Raw genomic sequence first — 15,695 nt, forward strand, 5'->3', positions numbered from 1 at the left:
TGTGTGTGTGTGTGTGTGTGTGTGTGTGTGTGTGTGTGTGTGTGTGTTCTCTAGCGCGCGGGCGGGCGCGTGTGACTGTGTGTCTGTAGGGGGCGACGAAGAAAGGAGATGCGTGCCAGGATGGTGACAAAGTAATGAAATAGGGGCAGTCGTGTTAACAAGTATAGCATCTTTGGGTAAAGTCTCCTTCCAGCATCCCATCTCCGTTGGAGTAGACCGTCGCCTTTCTCTGCAGTCACACGAATGCAGTCCTTTCAAGGCTCTGTCCAATCTGCAGTGTAAATCAACGTTTCCTTTTTCTTTTTAACAGTTCATTTTCTCAGGGATAATATTGGGGAAAATGAAAGAAGTCTTCCACTAAACTCTCAAACTGAATAAGAAAAAAAAAAAAGTAGTCCCGGTAACAATCTCTCTATCTGGAGCCATTCCTTCGCCAAGAGCATGCAATAAATTGTACCAGACAGGGGGGAGTTTGAGTGGCTATTATAATTGTAGATGGGAAGGGAACGCGACCTTATTTTTTAAAAAGTTTTTAAAAGAACTCACCTTCCCCTCTTCAAAAAAAAAAAAAAAAGACAGGGCTGGACTTTTAATCTATATTTGGAAACCTTTGACAGGCTTGTGGAGAGACATTGCTTCCGTCTCTGGCTCGATGTAATGCACAGCATCCTAATGCTATGAGCATGAGATACAAAGGATCACCATTGTTGGGCTGTTACATGCAAGATTCTGGAAAGACACAACAGGTTCAGTGTTCGTGCTGCTTTTCTTTGAGGAAGGAGAGTTGGAGACCAGGGGTCACAAAGAAATTCAGGGCCCTCTGAAAGCTTTTTTTTTTTTCCTTTCCTTTTTTTTTTTTTTTATTTTTGCTGGAGGTCCTAAATTCAACACGAGACAGCTGGCTTTCTGTCAGTACGCACATTTTCTGTTAAGCTTGAAACTTAAAATGGCTAACTTAGACTCTTAGGATCTGAGATGAAGAGCTGGAAGGGATATTAGGGGCCATCTAATCGAATCCAAAAATTTAGCCCTATGACCCCGAAATGATATCTACAACTTTAAAGATTACTTCAGACTATCGATAAATGTTACAGTGACCTAGAAACTGGTGAATGAAGAGTTATTAGGCAGTCTTTTTTTTTTTTTTAATACAGTATTTCATTGTTGACACGAACCACAAACCTCTCCTTTTTCTAGGCTCAGGGAATCTTCAGATGTTATTTACACAGGATAATAAGGCAAATGGAAAGAATGTTTGCCTTGGGTTTCACCGACAAAGGCTTCAAGTCACATCTCTTAGCAGAGGGGAAAGGTTCTATCACTCTAACATTTCAAGCAGATTTTTGTAGAAAGGAAACTATAGAGGAGGAGTGGTGGGGAGATGAATCACTTAGACCCTTTCCTAGCCTCTTGCAGGTGGTTGTACAATTTGAAGCTAATCACTCTTGGGTACACCATATTATATGTAGGCAGCTGTGAAAAAAAAAAAAAGCACATACCCACATGCCCTGTGGGCCCAAAAATATTAGGTTGGACCTACAAGAAATCAGAGTAAGACTCAAGCTCTTTGATCTATTCTCTTGAGATTTGTTTTTATCTTTTGTTGTTTCTCCTTTTTGGTGTCCTCCAAGAACAAGAAAAGGATTTGGTCTGAGAGACACTCTGCCTTGTCTGTGGGCAGATGCTTGCACAGCCTGGTAGCCACTAGGGAACAACATGAGAAGGTAGCATGTTAATAATAGCTGACCTTTAGAGAGCACTTTAAAGTTTGCCAAGGCTTTGCCTACATTATCTCATCTCTTTCTTGAAACAGTTTTGGGAGATAGGTGCTACTATTTCACAGACAAGGAGATAGAACTATAGAAGTAAGTTGACTTGTCCAAGAACTCACACCTAGCAAGTGCATATGGCAGGATTCTGACCCAGGTCTTCCTAAAGCCATGTCTTGGGTGTTAGTCATTATGTCACACTGCCTCCCATCTTAACAAGAAGGGGATGTCCTTAAATGTGACTGTGTCAAATGAAACTATTTCAGATCAAACAGAGTTTTGATGAATTTAATCATAGTGAACACAGTTTGAAAGGATATAAATATATGCATTCATTATCCATATAAATTATGGGCATAGTTATGTGTATAATACAGAACCTTTAAAAAAATAAGTGCTTCCTGAATGTAGCATTTGGATTTATAGAATTTTATTTTATCCTGATTCAATTCATTCATTTGGGCACCTACTATATTCAAGACAATGCACTATGTTGGGCATTGGGGGAGGGATTAAGATTGAATAATTTCCAACAGAAGTGCTGAGTATGGGAATGAGTGTTTAGCTACTTGAAGAGTTGGGGTTTTTGTTTTGTTTTAAAAAAAAGAAGCATTTTATGTTTAGACTATGTCCTTAAATACATCGATGTATGCTTCCTTATTGGTGAACATCTTGTGTGACTCAGTCCCAGAGTATAGTGTTGGGGGGGGAGGGGATGGTAAACGTCTATGCACTATTTTCCTAAAGTATAGCTCTGTACAGGTCACCCTCACCACTATTCAAGAAACTCCACTAGTTCTCTATTGTCTCCAGGATCAAATCTAAAATCCTGTGTTTGGCTTTCAAATACCTTCATAATCTGACTCCTTTCTGCCTTCTGATCTTCTTGAACCTTCCTTCCATCCCTATTTTCTGTGAACCAGGGACCCTGGCCTTCCGACTCTTTCTCCAACATGACACTCCTTCTGTCTCATAATGTTTTTCTTGGCTTGCTTCTATGCCTGGAATTCTATCCCTCCTCAGGTTCATATCCATACTTCCCTGACTTCCTTTAAGTCTCAGCTAAAAGTCCCACCTTCTGCAAGCAACCTTTCCCAGTCTTCCTTAATCATAATGTCATCCCTTTAAGACCACTTCCAATTTATCCTGGAAAAATATAATCTGTATGTAACTTTTTGCATATTTTCTCCCCCATTAGATTGTGAAGTTCTTGAGAATAGAGGTTGCCACCCTCCCCTTTCTTTCTATCCCTAGTGTTTTGCAAAGGGCTTTGCACACAGTATATAGATGTTTAATAAATGCTACCTGAGTGACCCAGGCAGCTAGGTGGCACAGTGGATAGAGTGCCTGCTGTGAGTCAGGAAAACTCATCTTCCTGACATCAAATGGAGCTTCAGATACTTACTAGATGTGTGATCCTGAAGAAGTCACTTAACCCTGTTTGCCTCAGTTTTCTCATAAGTCAAATGATCTGGAGAAGGAAATCCTAAAGCACTCCAGTATCTTTGCCAAGAAAACCCCATATGGGGTCACACAGAGTCAGAAACAACTCAGCAACAATTTAACTGACTGATATCACAAATAAGTAACATAGGGAGTAAACTCAAAAGCAAAGTGATGTGCTTATGGTCTTGATGTGCAGACCTTATTTATAATGTAATTTTAAAAATTATTTTTGTCCATATAAGATATTTTCCAAAACTTTTAAAGTTGATAATTGTTTTAATTTAAAACATCTCTGGCCACCTACATATCCACAGATCCTAGCCTCTGCCTGCCTCATTGATAAGTCAGCGAGCTCCAGGCAACTACTCCAACCCGCTCACATTCTGGACCATCTCCAGTTGTCCTGATGAATATCTGGCCACTGGACCCAGATGGCTGTGGAGGAGAAAGTGGGGCCGGTGACCTTGCACAACTCTCCTTCACTCAATTCAAAGTCAACCGCAAGTCAAATCATCATATCCCTGATGTCATGGTCCTCTCTGAAAATGAAGGAATAACACAACAACCAAATGTCCAGGTTCGGTGGCTTGCTTGCCCGGGTCTGCGTTCTTGCTTCGGTAGCCATTGCATCTCACTTCAGTCATACATCCACTGGTGTTTTGCCTACCACAAATGAGTGTGTGTATGTAGGTTCATATTTGTGCACACATGTATACATACATATAAGTATATATGTGTGTTTGAGAGTGTGGGTGTGTACACATACACACATTCATATAGTTCTTTTTCCTCTTTCCTTATGTTCTTTGGGGGCATAAGCCTAAAAGTGCAATAGCTACTTAAGAGTATGCACAGTTGTGAAACTTATTGGATATATTTCCAAATTCTTTCCCAAAATGACTTGACCAATTCACGACTAAACCAATAGCTCACCAATGTCTTTCCTCATAGTTCTTCCAACACGTTACATTTTCTTCTTTTGCTATCTTTGCCAATCTGATGGGTGTGATATCTTTAGTTTACTGAAACTCAAAGAATTTTAAATTTGCGTTTCTCTAATTATTAGTAATTTTGAGCACTTTTCATATTCTTATTGATAAGTTGGATTTTTTTTTCCTTTGAAAACTGCTTGCTCATATCATTTTACAATTTATCTACTGGATAATGGCTCTTAGGAATACATGACTTCCTTCAGTGTCTCTCCTTTTATCTAAATTTCCTTTCAATGCTCCTGTGCCATTAAACAACTAGAGTTTAGCGATTTCTTGTATCTGTAACTCTGCCTCTTGAGTATTTAAATTGATTTTCTTTTCTCATATGGGCATCTGAAGGAAAATGTATCATCCCAGGTGGGTACTGGATTTTTCAGAAGAATAAGTCTATATATCTGACTAAACATTCTTCACAACTGAGCCAAGGATTCTTAACTCACTTCTTTTTTCACTTGCTTAACTCTAACTGTGTGTGTGTGTGTGTGTGTGTGTATTTGGGACTCTATGAACTTGGTTGTTTTTCTTGTTTTGATAACTGTATCTTGCAAAAATGTTGCATTTTAATATAATTGGTTTCTTTTGTAATCATATGTGTTTTGTATACTTAAGAACATGATTCTGAGAATGCAAAAAAGGTCTGATACAACACAAAAAAGTTAAGAACTCATGAATTAGAGTAATTAATGCTACCACTAACCTGAATTTCTCTATATCTTTTATTAGTTTCACATTGTCAATTGTAAAATTGATTTGATGTGGGGTGCAGTTAAATTGTTTTGTTTCCTTCCCTGAGCATCTATTTTTGTTGGTCCCACAAATTGCTAGTTTCAGTTCTTGGAAAGAAACTTAAATTTTTCTGACTTCTAGCTCAGCTTCTTACTACCTGATTGACACTATCCATGTCAATTTACCTTAAGGGACCTCACTCAGTTTCTCATCTTAACATGAGAGGCTTGGATTTGATAAAGTCTAAGATTCCTTCTAGTTTTAAATTCTATGGTTTTTCCTTCCTTCTATCTTAGATAGTAAGTTTTTAGAGAGCAAGGGGACACACTTTTTTGAGCTGTTCTTTCCAATACTTGTCATAGTACTATGGTGATGTCCCTCATTATAGGAGCCCAGCAGAGTACTTTGCCTGTAACAACTGCCCAATAAATGTTTGGTGAGTGAACAAATACAAGGTAATCACTTGAGGATTACAGAGTCCTAGAAGGTAAGTGCTAGAAAGATGGTGATGCTGTTCAAGATATATTAAGTTCCATTGAGTCTCTCAACTTCTAATTTATTATTTCTTGGTCCCATCCCAGGGCTGTGTATTGAACCCACAGAACAGAAATGTTATTAAATGACACTGTTAATTGAAAACTTCTCTGAGATCCCCAAATGAGGATATTTGTATCAATCTGTCAAAAGGCAATCAATTACAGCCATTATATTTCAAAAGATCACTACTCTACAAGCCAAACAATACAACCCTTCCATTTGATGGCTCACAATTATTCTGAAACCCTATTAATTTGCAGGACATAGCCTCGGATTCACAAAACCATGCCATTAAGGGCTGACATTTCCAAACCAAATGCCACCTGCTCTCTATATATTAAAACAGAACAGCACCAAACCAAACCAAACAAACCCACTTTCCTTTGCATTTGAACATACTTAATGCATTTCTCTTGAGACAGCCATCTGTGGTGTCATAAATGCAGGAAAGTAAACAATTTAGGAAAAATATTGATAAAATATATGCCTGCAATGTTTAAATTGTGCCAGAAATTCTTGAAATACTAATTTGAACTTGAAGCTATTAAGAGTTTTCATTTCCTAAAAAATAGTATTCATTGCAGCAGAGAACCAAGCTCTGGGCAAATCAGACTGCATGAATGGACGGACCATGTAGTCGATATTTTGCTTTGGATGTAACAGCAAAACAAGTGCTTTGGAAAACCTTTAAGTGCTACATCAATTTCAGGTATTAATATCAGTTTGTGGAATTAATGGACAAACAAATGAAAAGGCCTTAGCACAAGATTCTCTAATTCAAAAGCCAATTATCAAAGTTTTATTTTGTAGGACAGCTCAGTTCAATTTAACAAACATTTGTGAAACATTGACTATGTACTATGTACTATGAGGGCTTGAAGAGGTTAAGAGACTTGGTCATGAGCACAAAGCCTGAAAGTGACAAAAACAAGACATTCACCCAGGACTCTGTGATAAGACAACTTGAAATAGTGATTGTACTCAAGCTGCTTATATTCTACTGGGGGAGATGTAGCATGTAGGCAGATATAATGCAAAGTAATACACAGTAATTGAAGGAGGGAGAAATTAGTAACAGGTGGAGTCATTAGGAATGGGTTCATGATGGAAGTGGGACCCCCCCCAAGCTGAGCATATGGAGATTTTACAGAGCAGGAGTGAGGTGAAAGGAGAAACCTCATTTATCATGTTATGTACAGAACATGCAAACATAATAATGACAATAATCTAAATGCTAGGTCATTGTACAATAAAATTCATGCCTGCAGTAATACTTCAAATGCTCTATTTAGTCAAATGACTCATTAAGCACCCATTTCAAGCATACACATTTTTCAGCTTTAAGAGAAAGTCACTTGGTTTTCAGGATCAGATTGCTAGCCCCGGAGTCACAAAGACCTGGATTCAAATCCCATTTCTGCCATTTGCAGGCTTTGCACACACTACCAAGTCAATTGACTTCTCCAAGCCTCAGTTTCTTTATTTATAAAATGGGAATCAATAATATCTTTAGTACCTTTCTCCCACAAGCCTCTCTACAAGTTTAATATACTATATAAATACTAGGTATTAAAATACTAACAAGCACACAAAATGCTTACTAGGTGCCAGGCACACATTTGCCAAAAACTACCTACCTTCAATACTTAACCCAGTGAAATAAATAAACCTTGTATATGTTGTTACTCCTGTTGAAGTAAGGATGACATATTTGAGAACTGAAGGACATGCCTTACATGCTGTACTGTGGTAGTTAAGGAGCCTAAAGTCTTTTCCTTGTTTAATTCCTTCTTTTCTTTTAAAGAAAACTGCAAGAAATCTCCATACAAAAGAGGATTGAACCTCCCCATGTATCTTCAAGATTAACCATGAATCAGATTTAGATTTAAGAAAGATGAATAGATCTTTTGTTCAAGAGGGAATCTTAAATTGGACTCCTCCAATAGATTACACATAGTCTGAGAATTTCAATGGGAAAAAATGCATCTATAATTTTCCTAATCTGTGGTTCCTTTTGCATTCCTATGTGTTTTACTTGATTTATTGAAAAAATTAATTCTGGGAAGGGGTTCTAGGCTTCACCACCCTGCCAAAGGGGACCACAGGGTTTGCCATAACTGTGCCAAAGGACACTTAAACACAAACACACACACACACACACACACACACACAGAGAGAGAGAGAGAGAGAGAGAGAGAGAGAGAGAGGTTAAGAACTCCTGATCTAGTTTAACAACATATTTTTTTCAGACAAGGAGAATAATACTCATTAATATTAAATGATTTGTCCAAGGTCACAGCAGTACTAAATGGCATAGGCATTATTAGAACCCAGGTCCTCTGATACCAAAGCTTTTCACTATATACTACTCTGCTGCCCGTTCACTTACCATCTGTAGGTGTACTGTGAATCTCGAAAGGATGATTTTTTTTTCTCTCCAGGATATGGAACGCATCACAGAAGCATCCAAAATAATAGTGCAATGCATCCTTAGGCTGTTGGGATGACAGCAAGTCAGGCAGTGCAGGGAAAGAGAGGGTGCTGACTCTGGTGGTCCCGGGGAGCCAGTCCAGAGTCCCGATCTACTCCTGGACCCAACGGCCACCCCCACCCCCACCCTTATCCCCACCCCCTTTTCCCAAATTCTTTGCAGCGTTCCCAGGACGCCTCCAGGTGGCGCGCTGCTGTCCCGTCCTTCTAGCCTGGGGCTCAGCCACGGTTCCAGTAATGTGGATGGCGAGCTTCTCTAGAGATGGCACCTGGAGCGGTCAAAGCGTGCTAGGCAGCGGGGTGGAGGCGGGGAAGAGAGCTGGGGTTGGGTGGCCTCTCAGGACGCCTGGTGCTTCCTGGGCTGGAGGAGCTGGGGAGGGCAGCGCCGGGATCGGGGATTCCTTGGGAGTATTCAGAGCAGCGTGGATCTTGTCCAGTCCCTCGATCGCGTGGGAGAGGAAAGGAGGAAGAACCTCGTGGATGGAGCGGAGACGGGTAGGGAGGGGCGGCAGGGGTTAGTCCAGCCGCTGGGGACAGCGGGGTCTCGGCTGCATCTGATGGTGCCTTGGATGTGTCTAGGATGGTGCCTTGGATGTGTGAGAGGTACTGGGAGCCAGCTCTCCTTTATTTATTTTTAGTAGCAGTCCTTTATTGGTTTTTAAAATTTGATATAGTAAAGGCAATAACAATGCCCCCCCCCAAAAAAAACAGCCTAAAACTAAAAACAAAAACAACCTCCATGTGAAAGCACAAGAGTTTCCTTGTGCTGCTGCTGAGATAATGCACGTAAAATACTTTGCAAAGAGTAGAGAGCTATGCAAGTAGCAGTCCTTAAAATTCGGTGCTGATCTTGGTAGGTAGAAGGGAATTCCGCATGGCCGTGAAATCACAGAATTGGCTGCCTAGACATTATTTAATAGTGGTTTAAAAAGCAGGGGCTCTTAACATGCTAGTGTTCTGGACCCCTTGGGCAGTTTGATGAAGCCTACAAGCCCCCTCTCCCTTTCATGCTTTTACATGAATAGTATGAAATGCATAGAATTACAAAGGAAACCAAAATGTATTCAAATACAGGTATCACAATATTAAATTCATTTTTATGTAAGTTATTAAATCCCAAGGTAAGAAGCCTTTGATATAAAGGGGGTCAGCGTGGTACAGTGGGGAAAGCGCTACCTCTTGTTTCAAAGATTCAGATTTAAACTCTACTACTTATTTATCTAGATAGATGGCTCTTGGGCAAATCGCTTCTACTTGGAATTGTTTCCTCTTAGGGAAAATAAGGGGCGGGGCTGGATCCTAGAACTCTCAGATTCCTCTCAGCTTTTAGACTTTTGTTCCTGCTTATTTGGGAACTGGACTGGTGATTTCACCGGTTTTGAGAGCTCCCCCATTTAGATTTAATCTATCATTATCATTTTTGAGAGTTGCCTGGTGCACTGAGAAGTTTCAAGTAACTTGTTCATGATCACATAGATTTTTCTTTGCTAATGTCAGAATGTGAACTTGCATCTCTGTCTCTAAGGCTGTCCTTTCCACTATCCATACCACATTCCTCCTTGTTAACAACAAAACAAATATGTTTGGATCTTACAGTTAGCTAGAAGTATAATGAAATTATTTTTAATACACTAGAAAATAGATTGACTATTCTAGATTGATTTATGAAAAATGATTGTTCTGTCAGTGTGGATACATGTGGAAAAAGTATGGTTTGCACATTTCTGTACAGAAAAGTACCTGGAGATAAGTGTCTCCACAGAACTGCTGTGTATAGGTGTATGTATGCACAGTGAATCTTTAGGTTCTTAAAGTTTACCCAATAATGTGTAATAGTAAGAGAGTCAAGCTAAATGGAGATTTAATGAAAATGTTTATCTAAATATGGTAGGTATGAATGTACCCATGGATCCACCCCTCCTATCCAGCATTTCTGTACATTATTCACAGATCTTAAATGAATGAAATGATTCATTTTCATGTGCACACAATACATCTGTGCACGACAAAAAGACCAGCTACATTTTCAGTATCCCAAACTGCTTTCAGCTTTGTACCAAAGTAACATATGTTTCTAGGTTGTGAAATGAGTCACAAAGTCCTTGAGAAGTTGGCCAAACATGGCTTTTTTTTGGGGGGGAGAGTGGGAGTGTAGAGAGGGGACAGTCCAGACCTGTCATTTCATGAATGTAAACAACTCCCAATATGGAAACTCTTTCTATTGATGCAAGTTAATAATTGTGGGCCATAAAATTCCAGTTTGTAACACAAGTCACTTAGAGTTCTGAGCTTTTATCAATCAAATTATTAGGAACACCAGTGGTCCTTAACTTAACTCTATTCCACTTACAAACACTGATAGCCATTAAATCATAATAACCTGAGTAAAATACTGATTAAATTGAGTAGGCAATCAAAATTCTCATCACATAACTCATTCAATTTATATTCTTAGAAACTTACTTGGGGTCACTGAAAAGGTAAGTATCTATGGTCATTCAACAAGTATCAGGGGTACTTCAAACTGGGTCTTCAAGTTTCATTCTTTTTTGTTTGTTTTGCTTTTTGGAGGGGGGAAGGCAGGGCAATTGGGGTTAAGTGACTTGCCCAAGGTCACATGGCTGGTAAGTGTTAAGTGTCTGAGGCCGAATTTGAACTCAGGTCCTCCTGACTCCAGGGCTGATGCTCTATTCACTGCATGACCTAGGCACCCTTAGGTTCCTTCTTTATCCACTGTGCAAGGCTGCCTCACATATGCATAGGCAAGGAAAATATTGTTGCTTAGCTGTGTTGAACTCTTTGTGACACCAATTGAAGTTTTCTTAGGAAGGATACTGGAGTGGTTTGCCATGTCCTCCAGTTCATTTTACAGATGAGGAAACTGAGGCAAACAAGGTTAAGTGACACTCCAGTGACTTGCTTACTCAGCTAGTAAGTGTATGAAGCTGATTTTGAACTCAGCTCTTCTTCACTCTAGGCAGGGCCCTGTATCCACTATACCACATAGTTACCCTAGAGTGAATGTATTGAACCAGGTTACTTATTTCAAACATTCAGTTGATCTCATACATAGGTCACAGGATGCTACATGTTGAGTAGAAGGAAGCTTAGTCCTTACTCATCAACTCCGACCCACTCAAATTTTACAGATGGGGAAAATGAAGCACAGTGGATAGAGCCCTGGACCTAGAGTCAGGAAAACCTGAGTTCAAGTTCTTACTGTGTCAACTTGGGTAAGTCAATTAACCTCTGTTTGCCTCAGTTTCCTTATGAATAAAGTGGAGATAATAATAGAGTTCTTATGAGGATCAGATGAGACTATTTATGAAGTGCTTAGCACAGTGTCTGGAACAGTACAGGCACTAATAAAAGCTATCTCTTATTACTAAGTGAGGCCCAGAGAGGTGAAGGGTCTTACCTAAGATTATACAGATTAGTAGACATAGATCTGGCATGTGAAATCAAACCTCTGGACTCCAAATCCACAGCCTTTTTCTTACAACATCAAACCATCTTCATTAGAGGACTCTACGTTTAATGGGCTAAGACCCATGGTGATCTCTGACTTAATATGACTGGAGTTTGCTGAGCCAGTGCTAACAAAGACAGCTGATCATAAAAGAATGTACAGCCTACCAGAGTTGGGAGGCCTGCCTTATCAGGGAAGAGTTAAGCAAGCTAAGTTACAGATTGGAAACTGAGTGCATTTGAGTGCTCCTCTGGAGGTTATCATTGACTCACCCTGGACTGATGTTAGGCAATTTACTTAACCTTCCCAGTGCCTGCTCCAGAGATGAAACTACTCATATGACCACTTAGTAAATATCAGCCTTCAGATAGTGAGTGATGGAATTTTGACATCTGGCTGTTGGAAGGATTACACTGGCTGATGGGCAACACACACACACACACACACACACACACACACACACACAGTAGCCTATTCTCCATGCTTTGGATGCTGTGGTTATGACCTATTGTGTCTAGAAGCATTACGAATTTGGGTATGGCACAGAGAGAGATGGGATAAAGGAAAGATGCCAATTATAGTTGGAATGAGAAGATGAGGACAAGGTCATAATGCTTTTGCCTTTAAAATTTTTTAAAGTAAAATTCAAATGATGAAATATTCATTTTTATCCCTCCACACACTGAAAAGATAGCAGCAAAGCACAAAAGTGTGTGTGGGGGGGAGGGGATTGAAGGAGGAAGGTAGAGGGGGAGGAGAGGGGGAGAGATCCTGTATAACATAAACATAGTCATGTAAAACTTATTTCTACCTTGCTCACATTCAAAAATGCATTTCTTTTTTTTTTTTGCATATTATGCCATCACCTCTCTGTCACAAGGTGGGCAATGTCCTTCATCATTATAGAATTACAGCTGATTATTTCATTGGTCTGAGTTCTTAAGTCTTTAAAATTGATGATTTTGAGTCTATTAATATTTTTTTAAATGCTTTATTAACTTCTGATTTACATCATTCGTTTCCGCCAGATTTTGAGTTACAAATTTTCTCCCTGTTTTTCCCCCACCCGTCCCCCCAAAACAGCAGTCCCACAGGATATCCCCACCTCCAGTCTGCTCTCTCCCATATTTTCTCCCATACCTGTTTCAACTTTTCCAGTGGATCTTTATGCCTCAGTGCCTGTATATCTTTTTTTTCTTAATAACATGTAAGATGGTATTAATAATAGTACACACACACACACACACACACATATATATATATATACATATATTTGAATATTTGATTTTAAAACTTTCAATTCCAGATTCATTCCCTTCCCCCCCTGCCACCCACCCCCACTGGGGGGACAAGCAGTTCAGTATAGGTTGTACATGTGCGGCTAATGCAAAACAATAACATAGTAGATGTATTGTAAAAGACTGACTATATTTCCCTCCCTCCTATCCCACCTCCCACTTGTTCTATTCTCTACTTTGATCCTGTCCCTTTTCAAAAGTGGGTGCTTCCAACTTCCCTCCCCCTCAGCCTGCCCTCCCTTCCATCATCCCCCCTCCCATCCCCTTCCCCCCCCCCTATTCTCCTGGAGGGTGAGGTCCCCTATTTAGTGTGTATTTCCCTCCCTCCTCAAGCCAGATTCAATAGGAATAAGGTTGACCCATTCCCTTTTGCCTTCCTATTCTTCCCCTCCATTGTAACCATTTTCCCTTGCCTCTTCTATATGAGATAGTTGCCCCACTCTGTCTCTCCCCATCTCCTCTTATTATATTCCTCTCACCTCTTAATTTCACCTTTTAAGTATCATCCCTTCCTGGTAAATTGGTCCCGTGCCCTCTATCTATGTATACCTGTAAACGTATATACACACATTCACATATATATTCATATGCCCGCATACCCTCATATAAAGACATATATATTTCTAATCCCTTCAACTACTGAGAAAAGTTTCTTAAGTTACAATTATTGTTTTTCCATGTAGGAATGTTAGTAGTTCAACTTTGGCCAGGTGGCTCAGCAAGCAAGAGCACCGGCCCCAGTGCCAGGACGACCCCGATCAAATCCCGGCCCAGATACCCAGCACCACACCCAGAAACAACAACTGACCGTGCAACCCCGAGCAAGCCACTCAACCCCGATTGCTTTAAAAAAAAATAGTTCAACTTTGATAAGTTCCTTATGATTTCTTTTCCCCGTTTACCTTCTCATGCTTCTCTTGCTTCTTGTATCTGAATGTCAAATTTTCTATTCAACTCTGGTTTTTTCAGCAAGAATGCTTGAAAGTCCTGTATTCCACTGAATGACCATATTTTCCCCTGAAACATGATACTCTGTTTTGCTGGGTAGGTGACTCTTGGTTTTAATCCCAGCTCCCTTGACCTCCAGAATATCACATTCCAGGCCCTTCGATCCCTCAGTGTAGAAACTGCCAGATCCTGGGTCATCCTGATTGTGTTTTCCACAATATTCAAATTGTTTCTTCCTGGCTGCTTGTAATATTCTCTCCTTAATCTGGGAATTCCGGAACCTGGCTATAATATTGCTAGGAGTTTTCTTTTTGGGATCTTTTTCAGGAGGTGATCGGTAGATTCTTTCAACCTCTATTTTGCCCTCTCGTTCTAAAACATCAGGGCAGTTTTCTTTGAGAACTTCCTGGAGGATGCTTTCCAGGCTCTTACTTTGGTCATGGCTCTCAGGCAGTCCAATAATTTTTAAATTATCTCTCCTGGATCTATTTTCCAGGTCAGTGGTTTTTCCCATGAGATATTTCACATTGCTTTCTATTCTTTCATTTGTTTGGATCTGTTTAACAGCATCTTGATTTCTCATAAAGTCATTAGCTTCCATTTGCTCCAATCTAATTCTGAAGCAATGATTCTCCTCAGTGAGCTTTTGAGATTCTTTTTCCATCTGGCAAATTCGACTTTTTAAGGCATTCTTCTCCTCATTGCCTTTCTGAGCCTCCTTTGCCATTTGAGTCAGTCTGTTTTTTAAGGTATTATTTTCTTCAGTCAGGCTGTTGACTCTCATTTCATAATTTTCTTGCATTGTTCTCATTTTTCTTCCCAATTTTTCCTCCACTTCTCTTATCTGCTTCTTAAGGTCCTCTATGGCCTGTAACCAGCTTGTATTTTCCTTTGAAGCATTTGGTGCAGGAGTTCTGACTTCACTGTTTTCCTCCTGTTCCATGCATTGCTCCTTCTTATCCCCAAAATAGGAGTGTAATGTTGGAATCTTCTGTCTGCTTTGTTTCCTTTGCCTGCTCATTTTGCCACTCAACGATTTGACTTTTGGGCTTTTTGCCACAGTGGGACTCTGCCACCAGACAGGGGAGTTTTCGTCCCAAACGCTGGGGTTTTCTCAGCTGCTGGAGGTATTAGATGGGTGCCCTCTCTGAGGTCTCACATGCTCTGGCAAGCTGGACACACACCCCAGGACCTCCACCCTAGACTGCAATCCAGATTCAAGCAGGTTAAAGCAAGAGCGATTACCCCTCAGACTGGTGCTTGGTCCCCCTACACTCTGCAGGCCAGGAGCTGAAGATGCCACGTGGTGCTGGCAGGCTGTGCTGGCGTCTCAGCGGTTTCTCGCCCCGGGGGTAAAAGCCACGCACTCCCACTTACTGGGTCCCAAAGTCCAGACTGTACTGGCCTCTCACCTTGTCCTTCGCATCTATGTATTGATAAATCTGGAAACGGCCACAGCTGCTGCTGATCTGGAGTCCCTCTGGCTGGCGGCTGGTCAGACCCGCCCTGGGGCTAAAGCCTAGGCGTGGTGCTGGGCTTGGCTCCCAGAGCACCGTGCTGGCCGATTCCTGCTGGCCTGCCGGGCTGTCCTCAGCAGGAGGTTAGCTTCTCTGTGTCATTTTGTGGGTTCTGCAGCTCCAAAGTTTGTTTAGAGTCCCCTTTTTACATGGATTGGGGAGGGTGGAAGCAGGAGCTGCAGGAGGGTCATGCTTCTCCTCCGCCATCTTGGCTTGGCCCCCCCCCCCCCTCCTCTGAGTCTATTAATATTAAAGTATAAATTCTTCTGGTAGTGTTCACATGACTCTGCATCAGTTCATACAAATTTTTCTATGTCTCCAGCCATCTTTTTATTTTTTCTCACATTAGTTACATTTACATCTCTTATTTCTTACATCATCACATTTATATATCATTTTTTTCAGCCATTCCTCAAATGATTGGCATCCTTTTAGCTTTGGAGGGGGTGTTGGTTATCACAAAAAGTGGTGTTATATTTTTGAACATACAAGACCTTTTATTT

At 40.6% G+C, this 15,695-nt stretch overlaps 1 protein-coding gene across 1 annotated transcript in view; it reads right to left on the minus strand.

The window, feature by feature from the left end:
* The window catches only part of SLITRK3 (SLIT and NTRK like family member 3), an 18,330-nt gene extending 10,282 nt beyond the window's left edge, over positions 1-8,048 (minus strand). The window contains exon 1 of the mRNA XM_069083527.1: positions 7,860-8,048. The gene's annotated coding sequence lies outside the window, so the exon portion shown is untranslated. The remainder of the gene's footprint in view (positions 1-7,859) is intronic.
* Between the last annotated feature and the right edge of the window lie 7,647 nt (positions 8,049-15,695).

The sequence above is a fragment of the Petaurus breviceps genome, unplaced genomic scaffold (assembly GCF_028583685.1).
Source record: "Petaurus breviceps papuanus isolate PSGF00001 unplaced genomic scaffold, PetGlider_PUasm1.0 173, whole genome shotgun sequence".
In the NCBI taxonomy this organism is placed as follows: domain Eukaryota; kingdom Metazoa; phylum Chordata; class Mammalia; order Diprotodontia; family Petauridae; genus Petaurus; species Petaurus breviceps.